At 37.4% G+C, this 16,266-nt stretch overlaps 1 protein-coding gene across 3 annotated transcripts in view; it reads right to left on the bottom strand.

Moving 5' to 3' along the window:
- The window catches only part of dlgap4b (discs, large (Drosophila) homolog-associated protein 4b), a 134,620-nt gene that overhangs the window by 52,714 nt on the left and 65,640 nt on the right, over positions 1 to 16,266 (bottom strand). For all 3 annotated transcript variants that reach the window (XM_077199881.1, XM_077199882.1, XM_077199883.1), the window contains exon 2: positions 819 to 868. The gene's annotated coding sequence lies outside the window, so the exon portion shown is untranslated. The remainder of the gene's footprint in view (positions 1 to 818; positions 869 to 16,266) is intronic.

Below are 16,266 nucleotides of genomic sequence, written 5' to 3'. Positions count from 1 at the left end.
ATGATATATATTTCATACATATATATTTTGTGACTCTAGATGGCCTTATAGCTCTATATATGGAGAAAATGTATGCATTTCTCGTCAGTATGCATTCAGATACAGATGTAGACATTTTAAAATAAATTATTGGTAAAGTTTTAGCATTTTTAGGCAAAATTTTGAGCATTTTTTTGTTTTTATGTTGTTCTGAAGCATTCCTCGCATTACATTCATTCCTAAGGGGGTCAAATTGACCCGCGAGTGAAGGATTTGTTACTTTTTAAATTTTAACCACAAAACTCCACAAACATTTTGTGTGTATTCATGGTTCAAGTGCCACAAAAGTCCTAGGGTCTTGGACCCCTCTGATAAACACTTATGAAAATGATAGAAGGTGAGAAAAAAATACAGTATTTATTAATATGACCTACTGCCGAACACAGCATAGTTGGCATAAACCCTCTACCTTTAACAAAATGACAAATCTTACTGAGCAATAAGCTCATTTATTTCTCAACTGCTTAACGATGTGATACGATACAAGGTCAAAGCAATTATTGATTGAGATAATAATGAGCTCTTTCAAAGAGGCCATGTTTGCATAATGTGTTCGCTGTGGAAATTAATAAGGAGAATCTGAATGTTAAAGTCAAAATTTAAAATTTTAATGCAAACGGTGTGCTATGGAGCGTACGACACCAGCCGAGGACACAACGCAAAGGACAAGCAAAACTTTTTACCCAAAGCACCTCAGAGTTCACTCATAGCAACAGTGATGTATCAGATGATAATACTACGGTGTTTTGGTATGAAATGATGAGAAAAATCTTACGTACATTTGTAGGTCATCCTAATTCTGTGCAGCAAAACCAGCCGGTGAAAGTTTCTGTTGAAACAAAACACATGTGAGTCATTAGCATATAAGCAAAGCTATAACAGATCAGTATTATATTCATGAGCCCGATGTCTCGTTTAGAAATGACTGAACCGTTCTTAAAACAACAGTGGTGCTGTCATGGGATGTTTTATGAACACAGAATCGCTATCATCAGTCTTTACCTGTTTATCTACGAGCTCACCGTCATGCATATTTAATGCAGCATCACAATGCCTTTAAAGTTTCACACGGTGAAGTTTCATGACATACAAGGTTTCGTGAGTAATATAGATGTCTGTGTGCTGAAGATTACTCTCTCCCTGCAGAACACCGACACCATCCATATTCATGGGATTATAGTACAAAACACTATTAATAAACATGAAAATCACACACTCTCACTGAAGTGTTTGGGGTTGGTACGATTTTTTAAATATTTCTTTTCAGCAAAAATGCATAGAATTGAGTTGTTGTGACAGTAAACAGATTTAAGATGTTATAAAAGATTTATATTTCGAATAAATGTTGTTCTTTTGAACTTTCTATATATCAAAGAAACCTTAAAAAATGTGTCAAGGTTAATATTTCTTTTCAGGCAAAATGCATAAAATTGAGTTGTTGTGACAGTAAACAGATTATATATATTTCGCAATTACACTGTTTTAAACTCTATTTTTGATTAAATTAATGCTGCTTTGGAAAGACGTTCAAACCATTCAAAAATCTTACGGACCCAAAACAACTGAATGGTGTGTGTATATGTGTGTCTGAGTGTGTGTGTGTGTGTGTGTGTTTGTTTGTGTGTGTGTGTGTGTGTGTGTGTGTGTTGTGTGTTTGTTTGTGCGTGTGTGTGTGTGTGTGTGTGTGTGTGTGTGAGTGTGCGATGGGTAGGTTTAGGGGTGTGGTTAGTGTGTGTGTGTGAGATTGCAGCCGGTCTGTACTACATTCCTAATTAATCCAATCAATCATCTCGCAGACTTAATTATGCCAAAGATGCAAAAATTATTCTAGGGTCAATGTGACGATAAGACAAACTCAGGCAAGACATCACACACACACACACACACACACACACACACACACACACACACACACACACACACACACACACACACACACACACACACACACACACACACACACACACACAGTTTCTAGCTTGTGTTAATTGCTGTGTTTTTTCTATTTTTATTCTCTCATGCGCTTTGTTGATTCTGTAATCTACTTGATTGAGACTAGAACGAGCAAGGTAAAAAAGCTCGATGATTTCATCTTTCAAGGACCTGAACTTTCTCGTGAGCCTCTTCCTAAACACCAACACTTCTCAGAGGAAACGCCCTGGTACTAAAGGAAAAACCTTTGCATTTTTAAAATAAAACATTTGCATTTTAATGAGCCACCGTTCCCGTTGAGGATGTTCCCTAAAGGAGTTAATGTTTTAGGATTCTAGTATAGTTGATCTGAAAACGCCGCTCACAAACCGCTGTGTCCTGCTGTGTGTGTGTGTGTGTGTGTGTGTGTGTGGCATGATGGATGATCTCATGTTCACATTACAGAAGGACACACCTGAACCTGAAGCCCCACGGAGAACATCACAGTCTCTGAGCGTTTCAAGGCCAAGCTGTACCACGGCAGCAAGACAAGTATACCATTTCTATTTTAATATCATATCCCTGTAAAAGTGGACATATTATGCCCTTTACAAAGTCTTGATGTTGTTTTTGGGCTCTACTTGAACAGGTTTTCCTGCTTGAATGTTGATTATTTTCCTCATATTCTCCATTGTTGCGGCTCCTCTCTTCCCAGTCTGTCAGTAACGCTCTGTTTACTTCCTGTCTCTATGAAGCCCCTCCTTCTGAAAAGCACACTGTGCTCTGATTGGCTGTCTGAAATCAGTGTGTCGTGATTGGTCGAGCGCTTTGAGTGTGTTTGGGAAATGTCCCGCTCTTATCATAACCACCAGTTTAACACACTACTAACTAACTCAACCAGTCCCCGCCCCTTTATTCTGCGTATTAATTATATAAATGAGGAATATTGTGACGTGTTCGTTCCCGGAAGAAACTCAAGACTGCAATGGAGGCGTTTCAGGAGTTCAGAAACACTGACACTGATATAAAGAACTTAGAGCTTTTTTAATGCTCACTCAGACAGCAACATTACACACTAAAGGAAGATGAACATGTAAAAAAGCATAATATGTCCTCTTTAATATTTATTTTTGCATTGAATTTCTATGCAACCATCAAGTTTATGTCTCTGAGCTTTCCACGAACAGCCACAGAATGAATCTTTGAAAGCATCGCACATTATTTGCATGTACTGTAGTAGTGCGTTTGAATATTTCACAACCTGTTCAAATGTCTAATTTATTAAAGCATAACCGTAATGCCCTGTTTGTCTGAGAGCGGCAAGAGAAACGCATAACAGACACTGAGCCACTTTAAAACCACTTGGGCTTCGACTGAGTTCATAGACTCACTTCTTTCTGTGAGTTTTACAAAGAGAGCAATCCGTCAGAGCTTTACTGAACGAGAAATAAACTGCAAACAATCAGGAAAGTGACTCTAGATGTTTAATGATCCGCCAGACTCACTGACCCTTCAGCGGTTTGGAGCGGCTATAATTGTTTTGTTTTTTTATAACATTTTCTTTGAGCAGAATAAATGTAGTATACAGAACGTCTCTGTAACTAAATCATCTTCAACTTTGATCATTCAGAAAGTGGATTTCTTTTCAAATTTCTTGACTTCTTCTGAGACTCTCGCTGACATGAAAACCCTTCAGCTTTCTAACGCTTGTCTTCTCCTCCCACACCTGTCCTGAGCTGAAAAGATTTGAGTTTTGAACTCTGTCCCTCACTGATTTTGTCCAATGTCAGATACGGGCAAACTCAACAGCTCTGTGGGGAATAAAACCAGTCGTTTTCTTCCTAATGGCGCATGGAACTGTCAGCAAATCACCATCTCTTATATCTGCAGATCTGAACGTATATATCTGAGCTTCTCTTGGTTTAACTAGCTCTGATTGGTCAGTTTGAAGCATTTACTCCACGCTTGCACTCCTTCACACACCTCAGAGTCGCTTCGTTTGTGAAAGAGGAAAGAGAAGCTCACCAAAACTCAATGATATCATAAGAAGATTTCCTTTTTATTCTTAATAAATCTTAATTGCAATTTTTGTTTCAGTATTTTCTAAACATTATTCAATCAAGATACATTTACTGGAGAAGCAGGATGACACAACATATTAAGTTTTTTTTTTATTAAAAATGTATCAAAATTAAGAGAGTTTAAGCCTAAAACAATAAAAAAAAAAAAGGGGTCAGGAAAATAAACCTAATTTAAAGCAGAAACATTAACTTTTCTAACCCCAATGGCAGATATTTTCTTGCTTTAAGATTAAACTCACTTAATTATGATCCATTTTTTATTAGAAATGAAGACTTCTAATGTTATGCCATGTTTGCATCTCAAGTTAACGTTTCTTGATATAAGAATGTTTAGATGTTCGTACTGGAAACCAAGACTGGGGAATAAATTCACGTTTTGCAGTGATTCTTCTGTGTTCTGCAGAAGAAATAAAATATGGAATATGAACCGAGTAAATGATGACAGAATGTTTCTTTTTGAAAGAATTTAGAAAAATGTTTCATGGCATCCAGCCTTTCTCTCACACCATATTCAATCAAACATGCAAACTCAAAACTCATGTAAAAATTGTATTTTATGTGGTGCTGTAGATTCAGCAGGAGTGAATATAAACAATAGCATAATATTTCAGAATGATGCTTTACTTTGGTCTCAATGTAGATACTAAAGAATCATTGAAAAAAAAAATCATGGCATTTAAAAAATAAAATAAATAAAGAACCAGCTCTCAATTCCCAGCCCTGTGATCGAGTGTCAAACCACTGTCATTTCCAGATGCAAAAAATAAATAAAATAATTTTATCTTAAATGATCAGCCACACCTGTCGCTTGCAGTTAGGTTGACCACCATCAAACAAACCAAATCTGGGACGATTATAAGTTTGTGTGGGACAATGTGGGACATGTTACCAACACTAAAACATAACCTGAAACTGTTATATAATGTTTATCTAACTTAATAAAAACATTTGTATTCTGCCTTTCAGCTGATAAAAATTCTTTGTTCTTTAGTCCCTTCCAGAAAACACCATTACATCACAATGTAACATAACATGTCTTTATTTTACATGACATTTAAGCTCAACATCTCTGAGGCCAAAGGCATCATGCAGATCACTATTTCTGAAACAGTTCTGACCAAGTCCAACTAAAATCCAACAAAATAAATAATGAATGAACAAATAAAATATAAACCATCATGAATTTAGATCATTGACAGTCTTATATATTAAGAATATATTAAACCAAAAACGTATTTTTTAGAAAGGATGTGAATTAAAACAACCACAGCAGCAACAAGTTGATAAATTCTGTTAAATTTAAAAGTTCAATTTACAGAATTATCCATTTGTTTTCTGACAGAAACACATGAACGAATCACCGCTCCACATTTTGATTGACAGCGTCACGACCCACTAGTGACGTGTTTACTCCTGTGCTTTCAACCTTTGGATAGGATTTTAAAAACGGATGTTGTATTTGTACATCTGACGAAGCGCAGTTACGTAAATATAGGTGAAAAACTACGCCGCAAAAAGAATAAATAAAATGCTTTCTTAAAAAGGCAAAAGAACGCATGCACGTTTTCTTAATTAAAATTAAAAACCAACAGACTGATGAAAATGCGGGTCATTTTCTCAATATGCGACGTGCGGGACAAGGGATGAAAATGCTGTGCGCTGACGCAAAGTGAGACGGGTGTCACCCTGCAGTCACTTCATATTGAGAATCAGAGCCTCTTCAGCTCTTATCTCTAGGTGAGGACTTTAGTTATATAAGGACTAAATCAAAAAGCTGCCGACTCGCATTCTCCCTCCAGAAAGCTTTTGTTCTGGTCTGTAATTTGGCCTCTGGTTCCCGCAGAGATATAAGTGGAGTCGATCCTGGTCTGCGATGCATTAAAAATCCTGCCCTCGATACCTTCAAAACAAGATCTAATAACAAACCCTGCCCAGCTGTGCCATTCCTCTCGCTCACCCCGAAGCTCACGTACAAACATTGACTTCTACACACATTTATCGGTTTGCATGCTGGCCTATGGTTGTGGCAAAAATTTCTATCATACCATCATCACTGCATAAGAGACACTCTGAATCAAATAGTCTTTTAAAAGGTATTTATTCTTGCAAGAAGGCCCAGTCAGCACACAGAAGATACGCTGTAGAATGAGTGAGACGACACCAGGAAGAGCTGGTCTGCCTTTATACTGATCTCAAGGTCTTTCTGGAAGACTTTCCATGCCTGCTAGCCTCGCTTTATTACTAGCTGACTCTTAAAGGTATAGTTCACCCAAAAATGTAAATTCGGTCAGTAATTACTCTCCCTCATGTTGTTCAACCCCGTAAGACCTTCGTTCATCTTCGGTACACCAATTAAGATATTTGTGATTAAATCTGAGAGCTGGATCACTCCTCCATAGGCTTCTAAAGGGATTGACACTTGTTATTCATTTCCTCCTCTGTGGGGCTCGAGTCAGTTAGCGTAGTGTGATAGCGTAGAGATACGTCACACGTAGGCTCACAATTGGCCGACGCTGGTCATGTGTGTGATGCGTGTGACGTGCAACAACAGAAGCTTACGCTATACAATTTGTCAATTTGTGTTCCGAAGATGAACGAAGGTCTTACGGGGTTGAACAACATGAGGGAGAGTAATTACTGACCGGATTTTTTTTTTTTGGGTGAACTATCCCTTTAAGACCCCTCCCGGACTAGATGACCTCTGACCTCAGAAGGCCCTACCAGAGGTCCCTACCCAGCTGTTCCCGAAGTGTCTCGCTCCTGCACGTTCACAGATACACAAACATACATAAAACCATGTGACTCACATTACTTTGTAATATCTACTGCAGATCAATGAAAACCAAATTTCCATGATTACACCTATTATTATGGTATCAATGCATTTTGAATGATCGGTATTTGAGGTTGGTGTGATTTTTTAAATGTCTCTTCTGCTCACAAATGATGCATTTATTTGATTAAAAATACAGTAAAAACAGTAATATTGTGAAATATTATTACAATTTAAAATAAGTGGTTTCTATTTGAGCATGTGTCAAAATGTAATTTATTCCTGTGATCAAAGCTGAATTTTCAGCATCATTACTCCAGTCTTCAGTGTCACATGATCCTTCAGAAATCAGTATAATATGATGATTTGATGCTCAAAAAACATGTTTGATTATTATCTATGTTTAAAACAGTTGTGCTGCTTTATATTTTTGTGGATTATTTGAAGTTTAAAGGAACGGCATTTATTTGAAATTGTAATCTTTTGTATCATAAATGTCATTTTAGTAGCTTGTATAAATGGTCACTTTTGATCAATTTAATGCAAACTAAGCATTAAAAAAACAGCAGCACATGTGACTTTACACTTCAGATGCTCTGTTTCTGTCTGAGCGTGTGTTTCTTGGAAAGAATAAACTATAATGCACACTAAATTTTATGCAGGTCTCTACACAAAAATAGCTGCAGAATCAACGTTTAAAGAGTATGTCCTTAAATTCCCCTCGGATGGAGAATAAATGTCATTCTGATCAAAAAGAGGAAAATATCTATTTACTCTGAAGAGATTCTGCTGTAATCTCGTTTCGAATGCATGTCAATCTGTCGCAGAAGATTGAATATAATGTAGACAAACATGTTTAGATTAATACTAGTTCTGGCATTTAAGAAAAAAACGAATGAAAGAGAGATGAAATAAAGAGCGGAAATGTTTGTTGTGTCTCATGCTGTACCTAAAGGGATTAAATATGATCACAAGCACAGATAAGACTGACTCTGAGTTAAGCTGGAAGACTAAAGCCAGAAGAGAAAGAATCCGCCTCTGACAGAGATTATTAATGTGAAACTAGTATTGAAGTAGAAATATGTTAATGCAACATTTATGTCTATTCATCATTTCAAATTCCAAGCCAGATGGCTATTTTCTAAAGTCATCTACAGAAAAGGATTTCAAAGCCTTCAGAAAGCTCATCCATGTTAAAGTCTATTGTTTTCTTTTAAAAATTATTTTTCGACTTTTTGATTGGAAAACACAACCTGGATTCAAACCTGCATCATCCTCATGAGCAGAGGTGTCAATTCCAGGGGTCAGAAAGTAAAAGTCCTGCCATATGTTTATTCCACCCATTAACTGATTTCACTAATTAGTTATATCTCCTGGCTGAAAAACTGTGCTAAATTAGCAAATCCAGGTGATTGGAACAAAATACTGAGGAGGAATTTTACTTTCTGAACCTGGACTTGACACCTCTGCTCATGAGCAGTCAATGTGTCTGAGCCACATGCATCAAACTAAATTAAAAAACAGTGCAATAAAACAAACCAACAAACAATGTCTCCAACCATAGTCTCGCCCCAGACTCACACTGTTGGTTAAGTCAGAAGTTGATGTATCACGCATGCAAGTCTCACAATATTTTAGGATGTCAAACTATTAATGAATTACTCACAGATGTCCACGATTTGAAGGGGAGAAAAAAATCAAACTGCAAATTTCTGCGATTTAACAGAAATTTAAGTTTTGCACAATTGCACAATGCAGTGATTATATATTGATATGGCTATAAAATAATAATAATATTAATATTGTTAAACAAAACACAGCATGGCGTAGCCTTTGTGATTTGATAATCGTAATTAGCCATATTGCATATCATGCAGCCCTGCTAACTCTTTCACTGCTAGCATTTAAAAAAATGCTTTCCGCCAAGGAGATAATTGTGACTTTTTTTATCTTACAATTCTGACTTTTTCTCATACAATTGCGAGTTTACTTCATGCAATTCTGAGAAAAAAAGTCAGTGTGTGTGTGTGTGTGGCAGAAACAAGCTTCCAACCCATTCCCCCCAGAATATTTTGTTATCTGAACAAGCAATATATAAAAAAAAAATTGTCAAAGACTGTCCGAATGGGATTCAGGGTGATGATCAGGACACAGATGGAGTAGATCGACTCCATCAACACCTCAAAGCTTCAGTCCTTTCCTCTTCATGTGTTCAACATTTCATTCAGTAACGTTTGATTTATATGATGTTTAATGTTGATGATCATGTTATTTCACATGTGTGTCAGCAATGCGTCTATTGCTTGTTTTTGCTTTTTCTTCATCCGTGTTTTGATCAGGAGATTCTGCACTCTTTCAGAGGATGCGTAATAGCGCCACCTACCGTATAACAGTGAAAACACGGATTGCCAGAAAATTCCGTCAATGGCAGGGAAAGACTTAAGTATTAAAAAATGAAATATATGGCTTGTCATTTCATTAATATCACATGGACAAATATGTGCTACTCAGTACAGTATGCATTACCATTGCAAAGGATAATGTTGATTGTTAGATAACTACTCCTTTCATATCGTTTCATAATAGCATTTCAAACTATTTATTTAATTTTCTGTATTGTAGACAAAATGTTAATTCAGTTTTTTCCTTTAAAAGAGTGTGCCCTTTCAATATTTAACACACCAGTATAAGAAAAACTATAAAAAGAGCACATGCACAAGTTTTTCTAGTCTCAAAGCCAAATGACACTCAGAATCACTTCATTTACCATGTGCACGTTGCTGGCAGTCACGCTAACAACACAACCAAACACACAACTATAGCAATGATGAAGCCTTGAACAAATGACATCAGTCAAACTAATAACTGCATGAACTGACAGCGTCCTACAGCATATGTCATATAGACTGCACTGTAACCAGCTCTGAACTCAGACCGCACAGATTAACGTCCTCAAAGATTAGCATGCCATATAAACAGAGTGCTGCCTTTCCAAGCCCTACAGAGATTACAGTACACTGTGTGTGTGTGTGTGTGTGTGTGTGTTCAGTGCTGCTGGGCAGCCCGGTTATCGTCCCAACGGATCTGAGCTGATTTAATGCAGTTTAAAGGCCTTTATTGTATACGTGGCTGGCAAAAGAGATATCTGTCATCCAATCCTTGCGGTCAATCATCTCATTTCTTCCAGTATCCAAAGGGATCCAGATCCCAAGAGCCTTTGTTCTCATGGCATAAACTAGCACGGCTGTTTCTAGCTTCTGCTACTAGGGTAAACACAATTACTGCTTCCAAATGATAATTAAACTCGCAACTATTTTCAATTATCTTAGTGGGGTAGATGCCATAAAGTGCACAGGGACACGTTTATGAGCACTAGTGGTTTCTGTCACAGCGCTAAATCACCACAAACTACAGCGGCTCGTATATCAGCCTGCATCATAAATATGCATAATGAAATAATATAATTAAACAGCAATCTTTACACTGTGGGTATTGTCTGAGTCACTTATGCAACAGTGTGACGGGACAAACAATCAATCTTAATATGCAAGGTTGTTTTTAATGGAGTTTGCGAGGTTATAGAAAAAATAGACACTTGTTATTTTGTTGGGAAGTTTCACTAGCATTTAAAGGATTTCTAAAATGTTTTGGAGAGAAGTCTCTTTTGCATTTGTTTGATGAAAACTACAGTAAAAACAGTAATTTTGTGAACAATTATTACAATTTAAAATAAGTGTTTTCTATGGGAATATATTGTACAATTGAATTTAATACAACAATTTTTTAGCTTCATTCATTCTTTCTTTTTTTTCATCAACACTTGGATGTGGGTGAGAAGTTAATCAATCCATACAATGTTTATTTTCTATTTTATAAATGATTAGTCAATTAACCCCTTCATTGCTGTGTGCTTCTTATCTGAATCAAAGCTGATTTGTAGATCATTTCACAGCCAAAAAACTCTCTGTATTTTCATATTTTTAAAAAAATTATTCCCATTCTTTTCTATGGTGGTCGTTTTTTACTGTGAGGAATACAAGTGTGACTATGTTTTTTGGGATCATTGAACCTTTTTGATTCATGTCTACGATTTGTTCGCAGCTAATCCTACAAAAGTCACCATTTCGATGAAGTAGGAAATAATAAAAATCAAAATGTTAAATTTTTTGGTCAAAGGTGACTGAAGAGTTTAGGAATAGCATGCAAAAACAACACTTTTCTCATCATTTACTAGTTGTTTCACACCTGTATGACTTTCTTTCTTCCACTAAACATGAACGAATAACTGTTTTCAGTACAATAAAAAAATGCATGAATCACATGGACTACTTTCAAGGTTATTTTTTCTGTCATTTCCGCAGTATTCATCCACATTTCACTGTATGGAATACAGAGACTCCTGCATTCTTCAAAATATTCCCTTATCTTAATTGTAAATACTAGTTCAGGACCGTAGCCATCAAAAAAAGATCAATGCTTCTCAGTATCAGTGTCAATATTTCATTAATCTATTGTTTCTGGCTCTCTTCCATCATTCTCTGGCAGCTCTTTATCAGCCAAATTGCCTGTAGTTGTTAGTCGCTGGGTTCCCTTCAGCAGTATAAATGCTCTCATAAATCAGTAATGTTGGAGAGGATTGTGGACAGTGAAAGATATGAAAAAACATCTCTGGTTACATGCCATCAGGAGGAAGGAAGTTAGTCTGTCATGTTCAACAGCAGAATGACTAAGCAGAATAAAGCCCAGGATCAGCGGCTCCTTCTCGCTGCGTGACTCAGTTCTGTTCAGATCTATATACAGGAGGACTGCATGAGACGCTGCAGCTGATAACAAGGCTTTCATGATGATAGTTTTTATACATGGCATGGAAAATTTGTCGTTCCACATGCAAAGGTGTGTGACATTAGCATTTGTACAGATTTGTGCAAAAAAAAGGTGAGAGTTTACATGAAAGGAAGATGAATTTTATTTTCTAAATGCATGTTATAGGTCTTATTATGAACAATTCATCTATGCATATGTTTACGGAGGTTTCCTTTCAAAACCGTTACCGTCCACACTAGCGTTTACAGGCGTTTCCCAAGTTTCTCATCCACACTGAAACGTCGGAAAACGCTAAACTCACCTTACAGCGCATGCGTAAACTCTCATAAAAGCTCATACAGACGTTATCACGCAATTCTTCGGGCAGGATCATTTTATTTAGCAAAATATCCCAGCATTCACCGATGCGTCCAGGTCGCACTCACTCACCATTATGTGTTTGGTCTAAAACGCACCTGCAAATGCAGAACTGTGATATGAAGAGTGTGCAAAGTAACACATTTTAGCAACTGTGTGAAAGTGAACAGCACATAACAGGCACAATACTGGTATAAACATGAATGTCTATAGATTCAATATGCGTCACATGACTAAACTTACGTCATCGTTTTCAAAAACCTCTGTTTTCACAGTCCACACCATAATGCGAAAACAGCATTTTAAAATGTATCCACTTTGGGGAGCGTTTTCATAAAGCTTAGTTTTCATAGCTAAAAACGCAGTCTCAAGGCCATTGCGTATTTTTTCGTGTTCGTCAGCCTAAAAATTCGTCACGCACAGAAACCTTGCACACTGAGTCCGGCGTATGTATTAAACCTTTGCGGAAAAATATTTAAAAAAATACAAAATGGATTCGTCAAGCAGTGAGGATGATTTTGTTGCTATCTCCCTTCTTAAAAAGAGAAAAAGAAAGAGGAAATATTGGGTCCATCCAATCCTGAGATTGCGCCGAGAGGAAGGAGAGTTTCAGCTCCTTATCAAGGAGTTGCGAAATTATCCCACGCGATTCAAAATATACCTCAGGATGTCAGTGGAACAGTTTGATGCTTTGCTAGCGATACTGGAGCCACATATTAAAAAGAAGACCACCAATTTCTGTGAACCAATCGATCTTGAACAGAGACTGGCAGCATGTCTAAGGTATGGACACACACACACACACACACACGACCAGTGGATGCGCTGAGCAGACAGAACAGCTGTGTACAGGTTATACGAAGTGTATCAACTTGTCAGACGCCATTCTGTATTTTGTACGGTGGCTCTGAATTGTCAAAAAACCTCTCAAAATGCTGGCTGTGGATGCGAAAAACTCAGAAAATCGAACCCCATCCGAATTTTTTTATTACGGACGAAAGTTTCGTAGACAGCGTGCAAGCGTGATTGACATAACATGAGGGCGAATTTGTTTTTTTTATGTGCGAAAATTTCAGATGCGAATTTCTGACTCAGTGTGCAATGGCCTTCAGTGTGGACAGAAGACCAAAAAGATGCGTTTTCAAAGGAAAACGTAATAGTGTGGACAAGGACTAAGATATGCAGTGAGCCCACAAAGAGACCTTGAACATCTTCAACCCAGAAGAGCCGTGGGAAGTGGCTCCTGTTAGCATGAAGTGTTCTGCAGATGGCTTGTGATGATACGGCGTAATGTGAGTGAGTTTTGGGCCACTGCTCTGCAGATTACTGATGAAAGCACCTTTGCAGTTTTGAATAGTGCATGAATGGAATTAGTGCATTAATCCTGCGCGTCCCCAGGCTCTCGCATGCCCTACTTTCCCAAAGAGAGCAGAGCCCGTCCATTCACTGCACTTGTTCCTGGAACTATTAGGAACTGTGGCAAAAAAATGGCCGTGAGAATTCAGGGAATTCTGAAAGAAAAACAATACGATGATCCAGATGGAGACTTATAGCTTAAAACTTTATTACAAAGCTCTTTAAAATGTAACATAGAAATACACACACACACACACACACACACACACACACACACACACACACACACACACACACACACACACACACACACACACACACACACACACAGAAATACATGTGTATATTTGAGTATTGCAGCATAGAGGAATATTCCAGGTTCAGGCCAAGTTAGGCTAAGCTAAACTGACATCCTTTCTGCCCTATTGGTTACCACAAAAATGATTGAAAAACAGCGAAAATCTGGGTTACATTGAGACAATGGAAGAGATTGTGAAACCAATATTATTATTCAAATATTCCCTGTTTCAATAGTAAAGCCACAAGATTTAAAACAAAAAAAACTAAAAGTGTCAACATGATTTTAGTGTGAAAAATCGCTTACTAACCTTGTCTGTGTGAAGTTATGTAATGCCTAAAACTTTTAAATGACTGTAAAAATTATTTAAACAGCTTTACAGCTGAAATAATACATCTTTTAACAGAATAATTAATGTATATGCATTTCTAAAATAATAAGCTTCACATTTCTGCTCTGCCCTTTGACTTCCACTGCATGTACATCACTGTAGCCTTTTTTTTTAAAGGAAAGGAGGGAAGAGTTGAAATTTATTTATTTATTATGCCTCACAGGGGCATCGCTAGGCCCTTTTTAGGGGGGCTTCAGCCTAGCCCTTCTAAAAAATTGTGATTAATGTAGGCTACACAAATTCGTGTTCGCTTCAGTCTTGTTATAATTAGGCGCCGAGCAGAGAGCACGTCAGAAACAGAGGACAGGGTGTGTGTGTGTGTGTGTGTGTGTGTGTGTGTGTGTGTGTGTGTGTGTGTGTGTGTGTGTGTGTGTTCATCTGAGCCTCATTGGTCTGTCACTGCTGGTCAATGTCAGAATATTTGAGATGACCAATCAAATCAAAGTAGACGGCTTTATGTTCACAGAAGCTGCTGAGCGCGAATTTTAACAGTGTGACTCGACGCGTACGGTCAAGTGCGAAATAAGATGTAGGCCTAAGTAGCTAAACTTAACATTTCATATTTGACATTTTGACATAAATGTTAAACGAATGACAAAAAATAATCAGGGAAACTAACATAGTTTTGTCTAATTTCGCCATTTTGAACTGAAAATAGGCCTGTAACGTGACTTATGTAATGAAATAATTAGTTTACTGTCATTGTGAGGGGACAAGAAACATTAACAAAGCCGTTTTCATCATGTTAGGCACAAGATTAATAATGAATGTGTACATATTGAGAATATAATACAAATTGTAGCCTTTAGTAAATTAAAAAAGCTCAGCTTTAGGAGGGGAAGAGAAAGGGATGAAGAGACTGAGAAAAAAAGAAAGAGTGATGGAGATGAGGAGAGAGCAGGCATTGACAAATAATCTACTGCCCACTGACATGGTTTTAAAGCTATTTCTTATCCTTTTTTTTGGTCTTAAAAACGTCTTGAAATGCACATATCAGAGAAATAAAAAATTTGAACCCCCTACCAACCTCAAATTTAGGACCTCTTTGATCAATAATGAATGTGTAGATGTGAATGCATTTCATTAACTTAATTACCTAGCTTTAGTAGCTTTCAGTAAATAAACGCGTCTGAGAAAATGATTCATAGGCAAAATCAACCTATCAGTTGACCCTATGTTACTTTCTTCACTGACAGACAAAAATGAAAAGCCTATATCAGTCAAAGCTCAGCTTTAGGAGGGGAAGAGACAGGGCAAGATAAAAACAAAGAGAAAAAGAGTGTGATGCTGATGAGGAGAGAAAAAAAATCAGCTGCCCACTGACATGGTTTTAAAGCTGTTATCCAATTTTTTTGGCCTTCAAAACATCTTAAAATATGTAGATCAGACAAATCAAAATTTTCTCGGGGAAACCCAGAACCCCCCTATCTACCCTACATCACATTTGGGACCACAGTGATTAAAAAAACCCTGCCATGGTACCATGGTAATGAAACTGGTTAATAGTGAGCATTAGATCCTAAACTAAAGTGTATCCTTTGTTTATAATTTTTAAAAAAAGCATACCCTCATTGGGGGCTTAGCCCCCCTAAAATGAAAATCCTAGTGACGTCCCTGATGCCTCACATGCCTTTGGCTGAGCTTTACTTAAACTGAAACTAAAATATTCCCACTTAGACGGAAAAGGTACAGAGACCAAACCCAGTTTGCTGTGGTTAATCTCAAACATATTATTCCACAATAATAGATCAGCGTAATAGTATTAATACAAATAACTGAGCAGGAAATGTTTCAGATTTCCATTATTATCTCGACCTTCTCTTTCTGCTTTCCACTTCCTCTTTCTTAATGTATTCGCTCCGGGGAATGGAGAGGTGAGCGCAGGCGATGCATCATTCTCCTCCTCTGGTCTTTATTGTGCATGGAGTCTCAGGGTGTTCCTATAATAGTGAGGGATGTAGTGATCCTCTGTCCCACATCTCTGGATCTACAGCTGCGTTCTCAAGCGTCCCGTGAGGCACAAACCAAAATGGAGTCTGAACCAAGAGTGTGATTGAGTCTGTACCAGATATATAATACAACCGACAGACTGACTGCAATCTAATGTGCTGAAATTCAACCTGTGCTGCTCAAAAATATCACCATTCCTACACTTAGTCAATCGATGCAACATCTTTTCTAGAGAACATCTGAAATGAACAGGATGCTTTGTATATGAATATAATGCACAAAACAG

This window comes from Siphateles boraxobius, unplaced genomic scaffold (assembly GCF_051911475.1).
Source record: "Siphateles boraxobius isolate OS27281-9 unplaced genomic scaffold, OSU_SipBor_1 41, whole genome shotgun sequence".
In the NCBI taxonomy this organism is placed as follows: domain Eukaryota; kingdom Metazoa; phylum Chordata; class Actinopteri; order Cypriniformes; family Leuciscidae; genus Siphateles; species Siphateles boraxobius.
Note: the sequence above shows the minus strand (reverse complement) of the source record. Positions and strands in the feature narration are given on the sequence as shown.